The sequence below is a fragment of the Sceloporus undulatus genome, chromosome 3, assembly GCF_019175285.1.
Source record: "Sceloporus undulatus isolate JIND9_A2432 ecotype Alabama chromosome 3, SceUnd_v1.1, whole genome shotgun sequence".
NCBI lineage: Eukaryota > Metazoa > Chordata > Lepidosauria > Squamata > Phrynosomatidae > Sceloporus > Sceloporus undulatus.
Genome location: NC_056524.1, coordinates 273,089,407 through 273,105,860, shown reverse-complemented (window position 1 = coordinate 273,105,860; position 16,454 = coordinate 273,089,407). Strand labels below are relative to the sequence as shown.

Below are 16,454 nucleotides of genomic sequence, written 5' to 3'. Positions count from 1 at the left end.
TATTATTATTATTATTATTATTATTATTATTATTATTTAAAAAGGGGCTGGATGGCCATCTGTCGGGGCTGCTTTGATTGAGATTTCTTGCATGGCAGAATGGGTTTGGATTGGATGGCCCTTGCAGTCTCTTCCAATTCTACAGTTCTATGATTCTATGATTCAGAAGCCCCCGTTGCTGTATCTGACATGAGAACAGGGTGCCTGGCTGCACCCACACAGCCAGGCACCCCGTTTCCATGTCAGACACAGCAATGGGGGATTTCTGAGTATGAACAACAGAGTGGCAAGGAAGGAGCACAAGGGGCCATCTCAGCAGCTGGGATTTGCCATGGAGTTTCCAGGAAACTATGCTGCAAATTAGGGGTCAAATTGCCCCAGGGTGATGGCTGTGTCCACCTGGGATAATGCAATTCAAGTTGTAAAAGAATATATATATATATATATGAGAGAGAGCCTGCTTGGGAATATGGAATGATTGCCAGTATCACAACTGCCTTCGCAGCAACCTTTCACGCATGAGGATTAATGGGATTGCTGCGCAAATTGAGGGCTCATTGATGGGTTTCCCCTGTCAATTAAAAGAGGAACTTTTCAGTGGCACTTCGGGAAGACAGTGCTACAGTTAGGAGGTGGCACTGTTTGACAGGTTTTACCAAAGGTGCTATTTTACAGCTATAATTGTGTATAAGTATCACGAAATGTGCTATTTTCCAACTGTTAAAAAGAAGTGTGTGTGTGTGTGTGTGTGTGTGTGTGTGATCTTCCTAGTCCAACACTCAAACCATTACACTATGCTAGCTATCATATGGTGACCCTATCCTAGGGTTTTCTTGATAAGATTTATTCACAGGAGGTGTGCCATTGCCTTCCCCTTGAGCTGAGAGTGCAACTTGCCTATGGTCACCCAGTGGCGCATTACCCTGAGTGACTGAGCAGGGCTTCGAATCTTGGCCTCCCACAGTCCTAGTTCAACACTCATGCCTCCCCACCTTGCTGTCGCTCTCTTCCCCTGCTTTATAGGATGGAAAATGGCTTACCTTTCCCTTTCATTGCATCATCCACAAAGGGGGTAGTGGGCCTCACAATCATGTGTTCAGAGTGCATGACCAGAGCCTCCTTCACCACATGAAACCCATTCAGTATAATCATGGGTTTGTGTCCCATCCACATAGTGAAGATCCTCCCATATTTCTTTGCCACCTAAAAATTTGACAACAGCAAGAAAAATACAGTTTTTTAAAATGTTATTTTCGAAACACAAATGTAAGTGACAATGGTAACAAAACTAATCGCTTCCTCTAATTTTTTTGTGATATCATCTTCTCTCTCCCCAGTATTTTAGGATGGAGCCAGATAAAGTGGAGACTATGTGGCTACTGGAGCCAGTGTGGTGTATTGGTTTAAAGGGTGGCTTCAAATCCTCAGCCATGGAATCCTATTGGGTAACTCCTTGGGCAAGTCACGCTTTCTCAGCCTCAGAGGGAGGCACTGGCACAATCCCTCTGAATAATATAATAATAATAAAAGTTTATTTATATCCCACCCCTTGAGGTCAATCGGGGCAGCTAACAACAATAAAATACAGTACATAGTAGATCAAAATTCCCTCCCCCCTTAAAAAATTATTAAATCAATTATAATTAAAACCAACTAATTAAACAACATTAACACATACACATTATTACAAGACAAAAACAAAACAGAACAAAACAAATAAAACAGAAAACTATGGTAGCATTTCCAAGGAGGACCTTGGGGACTCTCATAAGAACAGAGTTCCTGAGGCCAGGGTTATCTATTCCGGAAAGGCCTGCCAGAAGAGATCTGTCTTGACAGCCTTTTTAAAGCTGTCTAAAGATGTCAATTGATGGATCTCGTCGGGCAGGCCTTGCCAAGCGAAATACTATGATCAGTCCCTCTTAGGGTCTCCATAAGTTGGAAACAACTTGAAGACAAGTTATGTATGTGGACTTTATTTGTAATAAATTTTAAAAAATTTTAAAAAAAGAATAGGACACGGCTTCTCATAGTCGGAGAAGCCCACAAAAAACTTGAAGACATACAACAACAAGAAACTTTAAATGTCATGTCCAAGCTCTGTCCACTGCAACAACAAACATGGCTATTAGTGAACACAAAAGACCGTCATCATTTTATTCTTTCTACTTTGACTGCATGTTCAGAAAAGTAATGGGAGAATTTTGCGCTGGTGATGATGATGATGATGATGATGAAAATGCAGGAGTCCCATGCTTAGTTTACAGGTTAAAAACCAGGTCTATGTCAAAAAGAAGAAATGGTTGAAACATGGAATCTATAGTAGTCTGGTCCCTAAGCTGTTGAATGGGGTAGGGATGCCACCTGTGAGTATTCCTTGCTTAAGAAAACCCTAAGAAATTCATGAGGCTGCCATAAGTCAACAAGTAGCTTGAAGGCACAAACACACATAAACAATCTGTCTAAGTAATGAGGTCCCTAGATGTTTAAGGATTTAAATACCATCACACGCACCTTTGAGAACATAAAGGTATGGGGAGGCAAAGCAGTTCTTTTAAAATTGGTGATAGTGCTTGCTGGTGTGTAAGTGTGTGTGCATACAGTCAGCTCTCCATTTTCGTGGGGGATCTGTTCCAGACGCCTCTGCAAACAACAGAGACTCAGTGATATTCAAGCACCATAGGCTTGAATTGGGCGCCTGTCCACGATTGTGTGCGGAGCATGTGCTATGGGACCATGCCCTATTGAAATTGACAGGGGTCTCTGCTCTGTCTATTCAAGTCTGAGAGAACAGAGGGGCGACTGTATATATAGAATCATAGAGTTGGAACCCCTTCTGCCATGCAGGAACTCTCAGTCAAAGCATCCCAGTCAGATTACCATCCAGCCCCTGTTTAAAAACAGCCTCAAAAGAAAGGAAACTCCACCACACTCTGAGGCAGAGTGTTCCACTGTTGAATAGCTCTTACTCTAAGAAAGTTCCTCCTAATGTTGACCTGGAATCTCTTTTCCTAGAGCTTGCATTCATTGCTCCATTGTGTCCTATTCTCTGAAGCAGCAGAAAACAAGCTTGTTCCCTCCTCAATATGACATCCCTTCAAATACATAAAGAGGGCTCTCATATCACCTCTTAACCTTCTCTTCTCCAGGCTAAACATCCCCAGCTCCCTAGGTCTCTCCTCATAGGGCTTCATGCTTTCCAGACCCTTCACCATTTTAGTCGCCCTCCTTTGGACACGTGCCAACTTCTCAAAATCCTTTTTGAATTGTTTTGCCCAAAACTGGACACAGGATTATTCCAAATGGGGCCTGACCAAGGCAGAATAGAGTGGCACTATTACTTCCCTTGATCTAGAAACTATACTTCTGTTGATGCAGCCTAGAATCACATTGGGCTTTTTAGCTGCCACATCACAATGTTGACCCATGTCCGACTTGTGGTCTACTTGGACTCCTAAATCCCTTTCACACGTATAAGTCTCCTTAAGTCAGGTGTCCCCCATACTATCCTACATCTATGCATTTCATTTTTCTGCCCTAAGTGCAGTACCTTATATTTTTCCATGTTGAAATACGTTTTGTTAGCTTTGGCCCAGCTTTCTAGTCTATTCAAGTCATTTTGAATGTTGATCCTGTCCTCTGGGGTATTAGCTATTCCTCCTAATTTGGTGTCATCTGCAAATCTGATAAGTGTGCCTCCTATTCTTTCACCCAGGTCATTGATAAAGATGTATATTCATTGCACTCTGTTTGTGTTCACTTTTCCCAGTCAAACTTCACTCTCAGAAGCCTGAAAGATTTTCCTTTAGCTACTGTCTGGTTGGAAACCAATGAATTCTGCCACCATCCAAATTTCCCCTGAACTGATCATTCTGTTACTACACAGAGCAGCCTTACATCACCCCTAGTCGACCTTTGATATCAACTCAATATTTTTAAAAGGGATGTTTAGCCATGTAGCCACAGAAGGGAGCCCCAATGCTAGGAGGTAGTCTGCCAAAAAGTAAAAGAATTGGGGAGATCCAGTAGCCTCAGCTTGGAAGCACTAGCGCATGCAGACAGGATAGACCCTTTGAGGTTCAAATCTGCATCATCCCTTCACATAGGAGCGTGATGGTGGGAAGGTGCCAAGTACATGCTAGGAAAGCTGGAAATCAAAGGGCACTGCCATATCTCTGGCCCTTTCTCCCTCTCACTACATACACCTATGAATTGGATTTTAATTGTATATTGTAATTAATGTAATGTGGTTTTAATTTTATGTTGTTTTAATAATTTTACTATGTTCACTGCTTTGATCACTGCAGAAAAGTGGTAGAGAAATAAATTTTATTATTATTATATTATTGTTCCTCCTGGAAAAATCTATTCAAAATTCCTGAGAAACTGCCCCAGGTCACAGTTTATTTTATGTAAATGGCTGTTTGGGCCATTCTCATTTGGTCACAGTTCAAACCAGACACCTTGCCAGATTTCAGCTAGACTCCTCAGCATCACTAGCCAACTCAGGGGCTATGTAAAGCACCCCTTTTACAGCCAGATCAGGATCAGAGCAATTGCACACCACAGCTAGGGTTGCCATCCCTGGGGACCTCCAAAACGGGAAAAATGTAGGACATCGTTTAAAAATGTAGGACTTTCCGTGTGTTTCCTGACCAGGAAATTAAAAAAAAAAGTCCTACATTTTTAAACCTTGTCCAAGGCCTCGCTGCGCGGAGGAGATGCTGCCTCCTTCCACCTCAGGCCTCCTCGCAGCTTTAGGGTTGCCATAAGGCAGGACCCCAAACTGGGACAAAGTTAGGACAAAGTAGGGCCACATTTTCAAATGTAGGACACGTTTTTTAAAAAATGGAGGACACATGAAAAAATGATAGTTTTTTAAATATTTTAATCTAAATGCATGTTTCTTAGGCATGCTCAAATGGAGGACATTTTGGCATTATTCTAGACAGAAGGCTGAAATGTACTTCTCTTTCTGGCCCAAACACCCCCCGCCCCCAATTCTACAAGAACATTTCCACTCCCAAGCAGGCATAGCATTTGCAAGATCACAGGCAGCCCCTTGTGCCATTGAAAAACTACATTTCCCACTCCCAAGCCTCTTAGCAATTCCCCTTCCTCTTTTCCTTGCCCCCTCCAACCCCCCCAACCCTCCCCCTCTTTTCCCAGGTATGTTCAATTAGGAGGGATTTATGGGACAGATCCAAAGCCTTTTTTTTTCTTGAGAGCCCTGGACCCCTGAGGAAGAGAGGAGGGAGGGGGCTTAGAGAGAGGAAGAGAAGAGAAAAGAGATGAGGAGGGGGAGAAGAAAGAAAAAAGGAGGGAGGAAGAAGGAGGAGGGAAAGAGAGGAGAAGGAGAAGAAAACACGGAACAATAATAAGAAGAGAAGGAGGGAAAGAGAAAAGGGGGAAGCAGCAGCTCGCCTGAATGTAAATTCTTCCCTGCATGGATGTTGCCCAAATAAGGAAGCATAGGGCTGGCCAATAGAGGCAGGGCAGTGCAGCAGACCCCGCCCCTGCTGGTTTCAGTCGTCCTGTTGCTGTTGCTCTCCAGGCATACTTCACAGGCAGCACTCTATAGAAGGCAGGCAGCAGCCCTGGGAGCTCAGAGTTGGGCAGCCACCCGGGGGCGGGGGCGGGACAGGACTGGACATGCCCCCCAGGGGGCGGGAAAGTCCCGCCCACCAGCGTGAAATGGCAAGCCTATCCGCGCTGCCTGGGGGAGAGGGGGCGGAGGAGGAGGGTGGCCCGGGCGCGCGGGGAGGCACTGCCTCCAGCTTCGCCTCCTGCGCCCTGGCAGGCCTCGCTGCCCTCTTCTTCCTCTCCGCCTCCCCGAGGTGGAGGAGGAGGGCAGCGAGGCCTGCCAGGGGCGCAACAACCCAGGCTGCAACCGGGGGGGCTCCCGGTTTTGGGGCTGCACCCGTGCCGGGAGGGGCCCCGGGCCCCCAAAATCGGGAAGTTCCCGGTTGCAGCCGGGTTATGGGAAGCCTAACCACAGCCCCAATCTGGCCTTTGCAGGGCACTGCAATAGCCACAGTGCTGCGGCTTTACGGTGTTCCTTCGGTGCTGCATCATGTGGTTGCAGTGCCAGAGGAGTGTCATGATGCCACGCGCCATGTGGTGCAGTGTGTGGTATCACGCCGGCCCGGGGCAGAGCTGATGTGTGTGTCATATGGACACTACGCCCCAACTCCTCCCCCAGGCTGGCTTTTCCTGCCGGTCTCCACAGCCTCTCACTTCCAAGGAGTGATCTGGACATGCTCCACTCTACAGACTTCCCCTTAGAGTGTAATGGAGTCTCCTTCTTCGGAGGTCTTTAAGCAGAGGCTGGATGGCCATCTGTTGGGGATGCTTTGACTCCTGTATGACAGGAGATTGAACTGGATGGCCCTTGAGGTCTCTTCCAACTCTCCAATTCTATGATTCTATGAGTTAGACATTCAGTAACCCCCATGGGGCTGAGGCTGGTTGCTTTGGGGGGATTCTCCCATCCTGTATTAACTTGTCATGTTCCCCCTCCTCCTCTTCCTCCTCAGAGCTTAGTACCTCATTGCCCACATCCTCCAGTCCGTACCTTGCAAGAAAACCCTGTCATTTAAAAAATCTACTAGAAAGACATTTTAGTTATGAAAAAGAAGACATGTTCTGGAAAAGTAGAATGTATGGTAATCCTAGTGTAGAGGGACTAAGGGAAGTTCTTAAATTTCACACCTGGAAATATCCACCCAGAATCCAGAGCATTTTCAGGAGTCAGCCTGGCAACTTTGGTAATAGCAATAATACAGTGGGCCTTCCCCTTACGCACGGGAACCCTCGCGTAAGGGGAACTCCGTATATACTCGTGGCCCTTTGGAAACAATGGGGCGTGTGGTCACACCTTGGGGCGCTGCGTGCACCATTACTTTCATTGCAGCGTGGCTTCTGCATAAGCTGTAAGCCGTGTTTAATGCACCTGTGCATGGCAAAGCACACTATAGTAGTAGTAGTAGTAGTAGTAATAATAATAATAATAATAATAATAATAATTTGTATTTATATCCCACCTCTCCAAAGGGATCAAGGTGAGTTGCAACAATAAAAAGTATATAAATGAAATACATAGATATACACATCAATAAAATTACATAATCCCCTTACCCGCTCCCTTAAAACTATTGGTAGAAAACCCATTGGTAGAATTCAGGAGTGAAGGGAAATTATTCCCATTTAAGCATTTCTTGGAAGAAATGGAAACAGCACTGGTTCTCCCCATCTCTCTGGTGACACTCCACATGCCACGTATGAAACCCCCAAGCCCAGAAATGCCTGCATAAAAATAATGCGACATTTCCCAAAGGCCCATCATGCAACCAAGCACTTGGCTTTCCCTTAGTTCTCTGGCTGCATGAAATCCTTTCAAATCAAACCAAACAAAAAGAGCAAATCTGTTCTTTTAAGTTGAGCTAACCGGTTGCAGCGAGGGATTCTTATCAGCAAAGAAATACCTTGGTTAGTGTTCCTTGGCTGAATTTCACATCCATACACCAGAGGCTCCCAATGAGAGGGAAAGGGGTTGGACCTGGGGGCAACCGCTGACTTGCCCATCTCAGCTTCAGGAATTGCCAGACCAGGAGGCAAATGATGGCAGCAGCAAAGAGCTGACTGGTCGTCCACATCTTTCCTGATGGTTTTTGCCTCTGGTTTTATGAATTGCTGGAGCAAGAGGTACACAGCTTATTACTCCAGTCCTGCCTCCCGTCTCATCTTGTGCACTGCCAGTTCCCAAGTGTTTTGCACTCAATGTGATGCTAGTGATTTAATAACTAGAGAGGTGTGGCAAGGAAGGATGTTGCAAGGATTGCTTTGAACAGGATAATTTGCCAACAGGCTGAGAAGATTATATCAGCAGATTACACCAGATCTTTGTCTTTCTTCGGAGAGAATGAAATGGAATCACTGACAAGTCCATTATAAGTAGCAGGGATGTCCCACCTGCTAGGGAAGTTGCGCTTTTACCTTCAACCCATTGGCACTATGGGCTGGTTTGCCAATTCCCAGGTAGTAATCAGATGATGGGAAATACAAGATTAAAGAGATGTGGAAGCATCATAAAAACAGAAAGTGGGCAACATAATCATTATGATTATAATTAATGAGTGGCTCATGATCTGCTAATAGGGTGGGGAAATTGATTGAGCAAGTGCCTCCCCATTGATTTCTTGATATAAGTTTGCACAGACAGGATGAAGCCAACACTGCAATCTCATTTTATAATTGTGGCAATAAAGTCAACCTATGGCAGGAGCTACTGTGTTTCCTCGAAAATAAGACACCGACTTATCTTTATTTTTTCTCAAGAAGACACACTATGGCTTATTTTCAGGGGATGTCTTCTTTTTATTAAGTACGGTACAACAATCTACATGTATTCAAATATAGTTAAGTCGTCTTCTTCTGGAACATCATCATAATTCTCCAAACACGGAAGTCCATTCTGAATTTCTTGCGACTCCATTTCCTTTAGAACCATTGGCCTCAATGTTTCATGTTGAGCAATACTGTTCTTGAAAATTGGCCTCTGTGGGACAGATGAGGAACGAAATGGGGACTTCCGCCGGCGCCGGCGGCATTCTCGCGCCATTCCCTCGTGAGGTAAGATGGGTGATATCCCCATTCTGCTCCCTTCCTGCCCGCTTCCGTTCTGCACCGGGCCTATCACTATGTCTTATTTTCAGGGTATGGCTTATATTGCACAAATACTTAGAAATCCTGATATGACTTATTTTATGGGTATGCCTTATTTTGGTGGAAACAGGGTGGATGCTGAGAGAGCTGTCTGATACCTCCTTATAATTACTGTCCCATATCTTACCATTGCTGTCCCATATCGTATTTTCCATCTTCCACTGTTTCTATGTATCTGTGCCTTCACGTCATCTGCTGATTTAAGGCAACCCCATGAATTTCGTAGGGTGAGGCAAGGAATAGAGCCAGTGTGGCACCGGGGCTGGAGTGTTGGACTACGACTCTGGAGACCAGGGGACAGTTCCCAGCTCACCCATGAAAACCCAGTGTGTGACCTTGGGCAAGTCATATTCTCTCAGTTTCAGGGACAAGGGAAAGCCTCTTCTGAGCATGCCTTGCCAAGAAACCCTCATGATAGGGTTGCCGTAAGTCGGAAAAGACTTGAAGGCCCACAACAATAACATCAGGCAAGGAATCCTCAGATGTGGTTTGGCCAGTTCCTTCCTCTGAAACAGAGGGGCTCTACAGGCCGCCCCTTTTCACACCAGATCGGGGTTGTGGCAACCTCACACAGCAGCCCTGGTCCAGCCTTTCGAGGGCGCAAAAAGGAGCTGCAAAAAGCAGATCCTTTATGCACCTCAAAAGGGCAGCATAGCTGCAGCAGCATACCTACATGATGCCCCTTCAGCACTGCATCATCTGGACATAGCGCCAGAGGTGCACCATGATGCCGCGAGCCATCTGGAGTGGCGCATGGCATCAGGACGCTCTGGCGGGGCAGAGTCAGGCATGCATCATGAGAATGCTGACTCTGCCCCCAGGATGGCCTTTCAAGTTGGTCTGTAAAGGCCTATGGTCTTCAGAACCTGGTACAGTGTTACCCCGGGATACGAATGCGCCGCCTTACGAAATTTCCGGGTTACGAAAAAATCCAATTGAAAAAAACTGTTCCGGGTTACGAAGGTTATTTCGGGTTACGAAAGAAATTTTGGTGCTTTTCGGCGCTTTTTCGCACCAAATCGCGGCTTTTCCCCATTAGCGCCTATGGGGTTTCGGCTTGCGAAAGCCTTTCGGGTTACGAAAGCGGCGGCGGAACTAATTATTTTCGTAACCCGGGGTAACACTGTATTTGTTATAGGTCTCTAATGGGAAACCTATTGGCTGATCTGTAGGCTGTCCCTCCATGGCTCCCAAGACCAAATGAGATCTGGTGCACCTGGTGCATTGCCCTTGCAAAACATGTTGGAACATACATCTAAGCAATTTTTAAACAGGGTTATGGTAGCAATAGCAAGTACATTTTCTATACTGTGCACTTAAGCACTCCCTAAGTAGTTTAAAATGTGTAAGCTCATTGACCCCCAACAAGCTGCAGACTCACTTTAGCGACCTCCAAAAGATGCTAACTGCGTAGACCCTGAGCCCCCGGCTGGTTTTGAACTCACAACCTTGTCGTTTGTGAGAATATACTCATCTCAGGAGGGGTGGATGTCCCTCATGTCACTGGGATCACAAATCTGCTTCACGCTTTAATCCAAACATCTAAGGTGATGAACCTCTGTGTGTGTGTGTGTGTTTTGTGTCCCTTCAGGTTGACTGTCGACTTATGGCGACCTCATGAATTTCAGGGAGTTTTATTACACAATGAATACTTAGAGGTGGTTTGGTCAGTTCCTTTCTCTGAAATATAGCCTTAAATACTCTGCTTCTGATCTGATTGTATCAATGTTAGGGTGAATGTTAGTTGATGATCTGTTATTTTAGTGAATGAATAGTAATGTTATTGTTTTAACTATTGTATTTTATATGGAATTGTTTTATTGCTGTAATCCACCTCGATGCGCAGGAAGAGGCGGGAAATATAAATTATTATTATTATTATTATTATTATTATTACTGTATTATTATTATTATTATTATTATTCTTTGATATGCATTGGTGGTCTCCCAGCCAAGTATTAACCAGGGCTGACTTTGCTTCGTTTCCAACTGTTTGGAATTGCATTGGAATATACCTCATGGTATTTAGATATCTTATGTCGGTTAGGAATAATAACCAAAAATAGAACCATAGAGCTGGGAGAGATCACAAGGGCCATCTAGTCCAATGCCCTGCCATGCAGGAACTCACAATCAAAGCACCCCAACTTCTGTTTAAAGACCTCCAAAGAAGGAGACTCGACTACTCTCCAAGGGAGTGTGTTCTACTGTTAAACAGCTCTTACTATCAGGACATTCCTTCTAATGTTGAGGTGGAATCTCTTTTCCTGTAGCTTGCATCCATTGCTCCGGGTCCTAGTCTCCGGAGCAGCAGAAAACAAGCTTGTTCCCTCCTCAATGTGACACCCCTTCAAATATTTAAACATGGCTATCATATCACCCCTTAACGTTCTCTTTTTCAGGCTAAACATACCCAGCTCCCTAAGGCGTTCCTCATAGGGCATGGTTTCCAGACATTCCATCATTTTAGTCGCCCTCCTTTGGACACATGGCTCCAGTTTCTCAATGTCCTTTTTCAATTGTTTTGCCCAGAACTGATCAAAGTAAAATAGAGTGGCACTATTACTTCCCTTGATCTAGATACTATACATCTATTGATGCAGCCTAGAATCACATTGGCCTTTTTAGCCGCTGCATCACACCATTGACTCCTGTCAATATTGTCTATTTTTCCTCTTTTCACTGCTTCATTGATTCTAGAATTGCCAAATGGGCTGTGATACATGCCACGATGACAACATAAGGTTCATCTACACTGTAGACATAATGCACTTTGACCCCACTTTAAACTGTTGTGGCTCCATCCTATGGAATCCTGGGATTTGCAGTTTGGGGAGACACCAACCTTCTTTGGCACAGAAGGCTAAAGACCTTTTAAAAGTACAAATTCTGGGCATCCACAGGATGCAGCTGAAGTGCTAGAAGTGGTGTCAAATTGCATTATGTTTACAGTGTAGATGCACCCATAGACAGGCTGGTAAGAGGTGCTGGGGAAACCACTTTTTAATTTTCCCCTTTCCACTGAAATCAATGGGAAGACAAAGTTGTTCTACCCAATGTGATGTCGGTGTGAAGTTCCATGGACAGTGCAGTTTCGCATAAGGACATGGCATATGTTTGCTTCTGTCCTCTGATGTTGTTCTGTTGTTGTTGGTTTTGCAATCAATCTCAACCCATGGTGACCCTATGGATGAGCATCTCCAGACCCCCTTGTCCTCTACTGTTCTGCCCAGCTCCTGCAAACTCTATTCATGTCTCTTTAATAAGTCCATCCATCTAGCATGTGGCATTCCTCTCTTTCTACTTCCCTCCACCTTCCGAATTCTTGTTTCCAACCATTCCTCCTTTCTCATGATGTGTCCAAAGTATGACAGTCTAGTCATCTTGGCTTCCAGGGAGGTTTCTGACTTGATCTGCTCCAGGACCCATCTGTTTGTCCTTTGGGCTGCTGTCCATGGGATCCTCGCACTCTTCTCCAGCATCACAGCTCAAATGAGTTGATTTTCCTCCTATCTTCTTTCCTGACTGTCCAGCTCTCACATCCATCTATGGGAATACATAGGATTTTATGATTCTGGACTCTGTGCTGAGTTGTATATCTTTGCATTTTAGGATCTTTTCTAGTTCTTGCATAGCCACCTTCCCCATTCTTACCTTCTTCCATTCCTGGCTGCGCCCCCGTTCCAATCATGTTTGATCTCGGTATGAGAATTCTTTGACTATTTCCATTTCCTCACTGCTTGGACCAATTTATGTAGATTTTCTGTGGTCATTGTTTTTTGTTTCTTTATGTTCAGCAGTAAGCCTGCCTTTGCACTTTCTTCCTTGACCTTCCTCAGTAGTTGCTCAGATCAGTGATGTTTTCTACTATAGTACGTGTTGTCTGCATATCTTAGATTTCTCCCTCCTTCTATTTTTACTCCTTCTACATCCATGCCCAGGCCTGTGTTCTTACATGTGATAAACTCCTTTGTGTGGTAATGTTCTGCATATAAGTTGAACAGGTAAGTTGAAAAGTAAGCATCCTTGTTTACCCCTTGCCAATTGGAAACATTCTGTTTCTCCATGATCTGCCCTGACAGATACTGCAAGACACAGCCTTAACATCAAAGGTCGAGGCCTTGGTGGAAGTGAAGGATGGATGTACAGGTTGTCATCTCGTCCTTCTGCCGTTGGGCATGGTCCAGGAAAGGAGAGGGAAAATAGCGGATGTGAAAAACTGGCTTCGCAGATGGGGCGCGAGAAGGTTTGGATTTTCGCATCATGGCTGCGGTCCATGGAGGGGATTCTTGCAACAGATGGGTTGCATCTCACGCCAGTTGGAAGAATGTTTTTGCCAACAGTCTCAAGAACTTGATCAGGGCTTTAAAAATGAGTTCCGAGGGAAGGGAACAATTAAGGAGGCGAAGGGATGGCGAATAGTCAAACTGACATAGGGAGCAAGGCAAACAGTGCAAGGACCAAGCGAGGCAAAAAACTGCAACGGCAGCAAGTAAAAAGGAACCAGGTGCTGCGATGTCTCTACACTATGCACAGGAGCATGGGAAATAGCAAGATGAACTCGAAACTCTAGTAAACATGAACAATGATATAATAGGCCTCACTGAAACCTGTGGTGAGATCTTGCTGATTGGAATGTGGAAATAAGGGGGTGGTTTTATTTTTTGTATAACCTTTTAAGAGAAATAGGCCAAACAAGAAAGGAGGTAGGAATAGCCACTATATGTCAGCGATATTTACCACCAGTGAAGTAGATCCAGGACATCAATCATGAAGAGCCAGGTGGAGGAGAGCATCTGGATAAGAATCAAAGGGGAGGGGAAAAACCAAGGATTTACGGTGGAGTCTACAGACACCCAAGTCAGACGGAGGACTGGATGATACTTTCTAGAAACAGATGACACACAGTCAAAAAAAGAGAGATGTAGTGTATGGGCGACTTCAACTATCCTGTATTATGTTGGAGTGCAAACCAGCAAAATCCTCAAGCCTAGCAAATTCCTCCACTTGCCTGGAGACATTTCATGGTCCAAAAGGTGGAAGAGGCAACAAGGGGGTCAGCTATTTAGATCTGATCCTAACCCACAGGGAATGACTTGGTTAAGGGGTGCAAGTGGTGGGATCCTTAGTGGAAGTGACATATTCTCCTGGGAGTTTGTTATACAGTGGAAAGGAGAAGTCAGCATAGTCAACATGCCTTCAAGACTTAGGAGAGAGCGGATTTATGTTAGTAAACTTAGAGAAATTCTGGGGGTGAACCCATGGTCAAAGTACTAAGAGAGAAGGGAGTTCAGGGTGGCTGGATAGTTTCTCAAAAGGAGATACTGAAGGCACATTTCAGAACGTTCTGTGAGAAAGAAAAAAACGGGAGGTTGTCTCAAGAAACCAGATGATGACTAGAAACTTCCACGCGATGATTTTGAAACGGAAATGTATAAGAAATGGAAAAAAGGGGGGTAAATCACAAAAACGAATCAAGAAATAGCAGGCATTTGTTAGGTAAGTCAGAAAAGCTAAAGCGCAGAATGAACTCAGGCTTGCTATAGAGGTAAGAACAACAAAAAGGGCTTTTTTGGATATGTCCGTAGCAAAAGGAAGAGAAGGAAACGGTTAGGCTTGCACTGCAGTGGAGAAGATGGCAAAATGCTAACAGAAGACAGAAAAGGCAGAATTACTCACACCTTCTTGCATCAGTCTTCTCAGAAAAGGCCAAAGGAGCTCAACCTGAGGATAATGGAGCGAGGACAGATAGGGGACATTTCAGCACGTACAGTAAAGAGATAGTAGAGGAACACCTTATTAATCTAAATGAATTTAAGTCTCCGGACAAGATGAACCATCCAAGGGTATTAAAAGAACTGGCAAATGTCAATATCGGAGCCATTGGCAATAATCTTGAAAACTCCTGGAAACAGGAGAGATCCCAGCCGACTGAGGAGGGCAAACGTTGTCCCCATCTTCAAAAAGGGAAAAAGAGGATCCCAACAATTATCGTCCAGTTAGTCTGACATCAGTACTAGGAAAGATTCTGGAGCAGATCATTAAACAGAGATCTGTGAACATCTCGAAGCAATGCCATAATCACAAAAGTCAACTGGGTTTCAGAAGAAAGACAAAAGTCATGCCAGATAAACCTATCTCTTCTTTGATAAAATCCAGCTTGGTAGATGAGGGAATGCTGTGGATATAGTATATCTTGATTTCAGTAAGGCCTTTGACAAGTTCCCATGACATTTTGCAAACAAGCTTGTAAATGTGGGCTAGACAAGGAACTGTTCATGGATCGTAATTGGTGACCGGCCGAACCCAGGGTGCTCAACATGGCTCTTTTCATCCTGGAGAGAAGTGACCAGTGGGTGTCCAGTGGGCTCTGTCCTGGTCCAGTGCATTCAACATCTTATCAATGACCTGGCTGACAGAATTGGGAGCATACTTATCAAATTTGCAGATGACACCAAATTGGAGGAATAGCTAATACTCCCAGAGACAGGATGAAATTCAAATGCCTGAAAGACTAGAAGCTGGGCCAAAGCTAAGAAAATGAAATTCAAACGGAGAAATGTAAGGTAATGCACTTAGGGCGGAAAAAAGAAAAAAATAAAACACATAATGCAAAACATAGTATGCGGTGGACATACTAGGAATGAATGAACATAAATGCTGTGAAGGGATACTCAGTACAGTCGACACAGTGGAACACTGAGTGAACAGTGTATGCGGAAGCTAAAAAGGCCAATTGCTATTTTAGCTGCAATCAATAGAAGATAGTGTCTAGATCAAGAGAAGTAGTAATAGTGCCACTGTATTCTGTTTGGTCAGGCCCCACCTAGACATTGTGTCCAGTCTGGGCGCCACAATCATAAAGACATTGAGAAACTGGAACGTGTCCAAGAGAGGGCGACAAAAATGGGTGAAGGGTCTGGAAACCATGCCCTATGAGGAACGACTTAGGGAGCTGGGGATGTTTAGCTGGAGAAAAGAAGGTTAAGAGTGATATGATCGCCACTGTTTAAATATTTGAAGGGTTCAATTGAATAGGTGAGAGCTTGTTTTCTGCTGCTCCAGAGAACGGACCCAGAAAAATGGATGCAAGCTGCAGGAAAAGAGATTCCATCTGACATAGGAGGAATCCTGACAGTAAGGGCGTTCGACAATGGAATGCACTTCCTCGGAGGGTGATAGAAGTCTCCTTCCTTGGAGGTCTTTAAAAAGAGGCTGGATGGCCATCTGTCGGGATGCTTTCGATTGGCTTCCTGCATGGCAGGGGTGTGGACTGGATGCCCTAGTGGTCTTCCAACTCTACGATTCTGATTCTATGACAGTACCCTCTGTCCTGAGTTCAGATTCTCATTAGGACTATGCAGATGTGGTGGCACTCCCTGACTTAAGGCCTTAATATCTTCATGATCTATGCAGTCTATTAAACACTGGCTATGGTCTATAAAAACATGCTGATTTCTTTTGGAACTCCCTAATACGCTCCATAGCCACGTATATTTGCAATGTGGTTCTTGGTGCCTCTTCCTTTCCTGAGCCCTGCTTGGACCTCTGGGATTTCTGTCTCCATGTATGGCGAGCCTATACATTGCGTGTTTTGAGCATAAGTTTGCTCACATGGGAGATTAGTGCTCTGGTTATAGTTGTGCTGTGTTCATGTATCTCCTTTTTTGCCCATTTTATTTCCACATATTAGCTATTTTCCATATCAAACGACACGTGCCCTCACACTT

At 44.6% G+C, this 16,454-nt stretch overlaps 1 protein-coding gene across 3 annotated transcripts in view; it reads right to left on the bottom strand.

The window, feature by feature from the left end:
• LOC121925481 (cytochrome P450 2K6-like) overlaps positions 1–16,454 on the bottom strand; it is a 70,554-nt gene that overhangs the window by 23,775 nt on the left and 30,325 nt on the right. Inside the window, exons 1-2 of one of the 3 annotated variants that reach the window (XM_042457678.1) lie at positions 2,515–2,694; positions 1,041–1,203 (exon numbers count right to left, since the gene is read on the bottom strand). The exons of 1 other annotated variant lie outside the window; for it this stretch is intronic. The gene's annotated coding sequence lies outside the window, so the exon portion shown is untranslated. Of the gene's footprint in view, positions 1–1,040; positions 1,204–2,514; positions 2,695–16,454 lie in introns of those variants that run through there. One more of the 3 variants, XM_042457676.1, reaches the window with a different exon arrangement.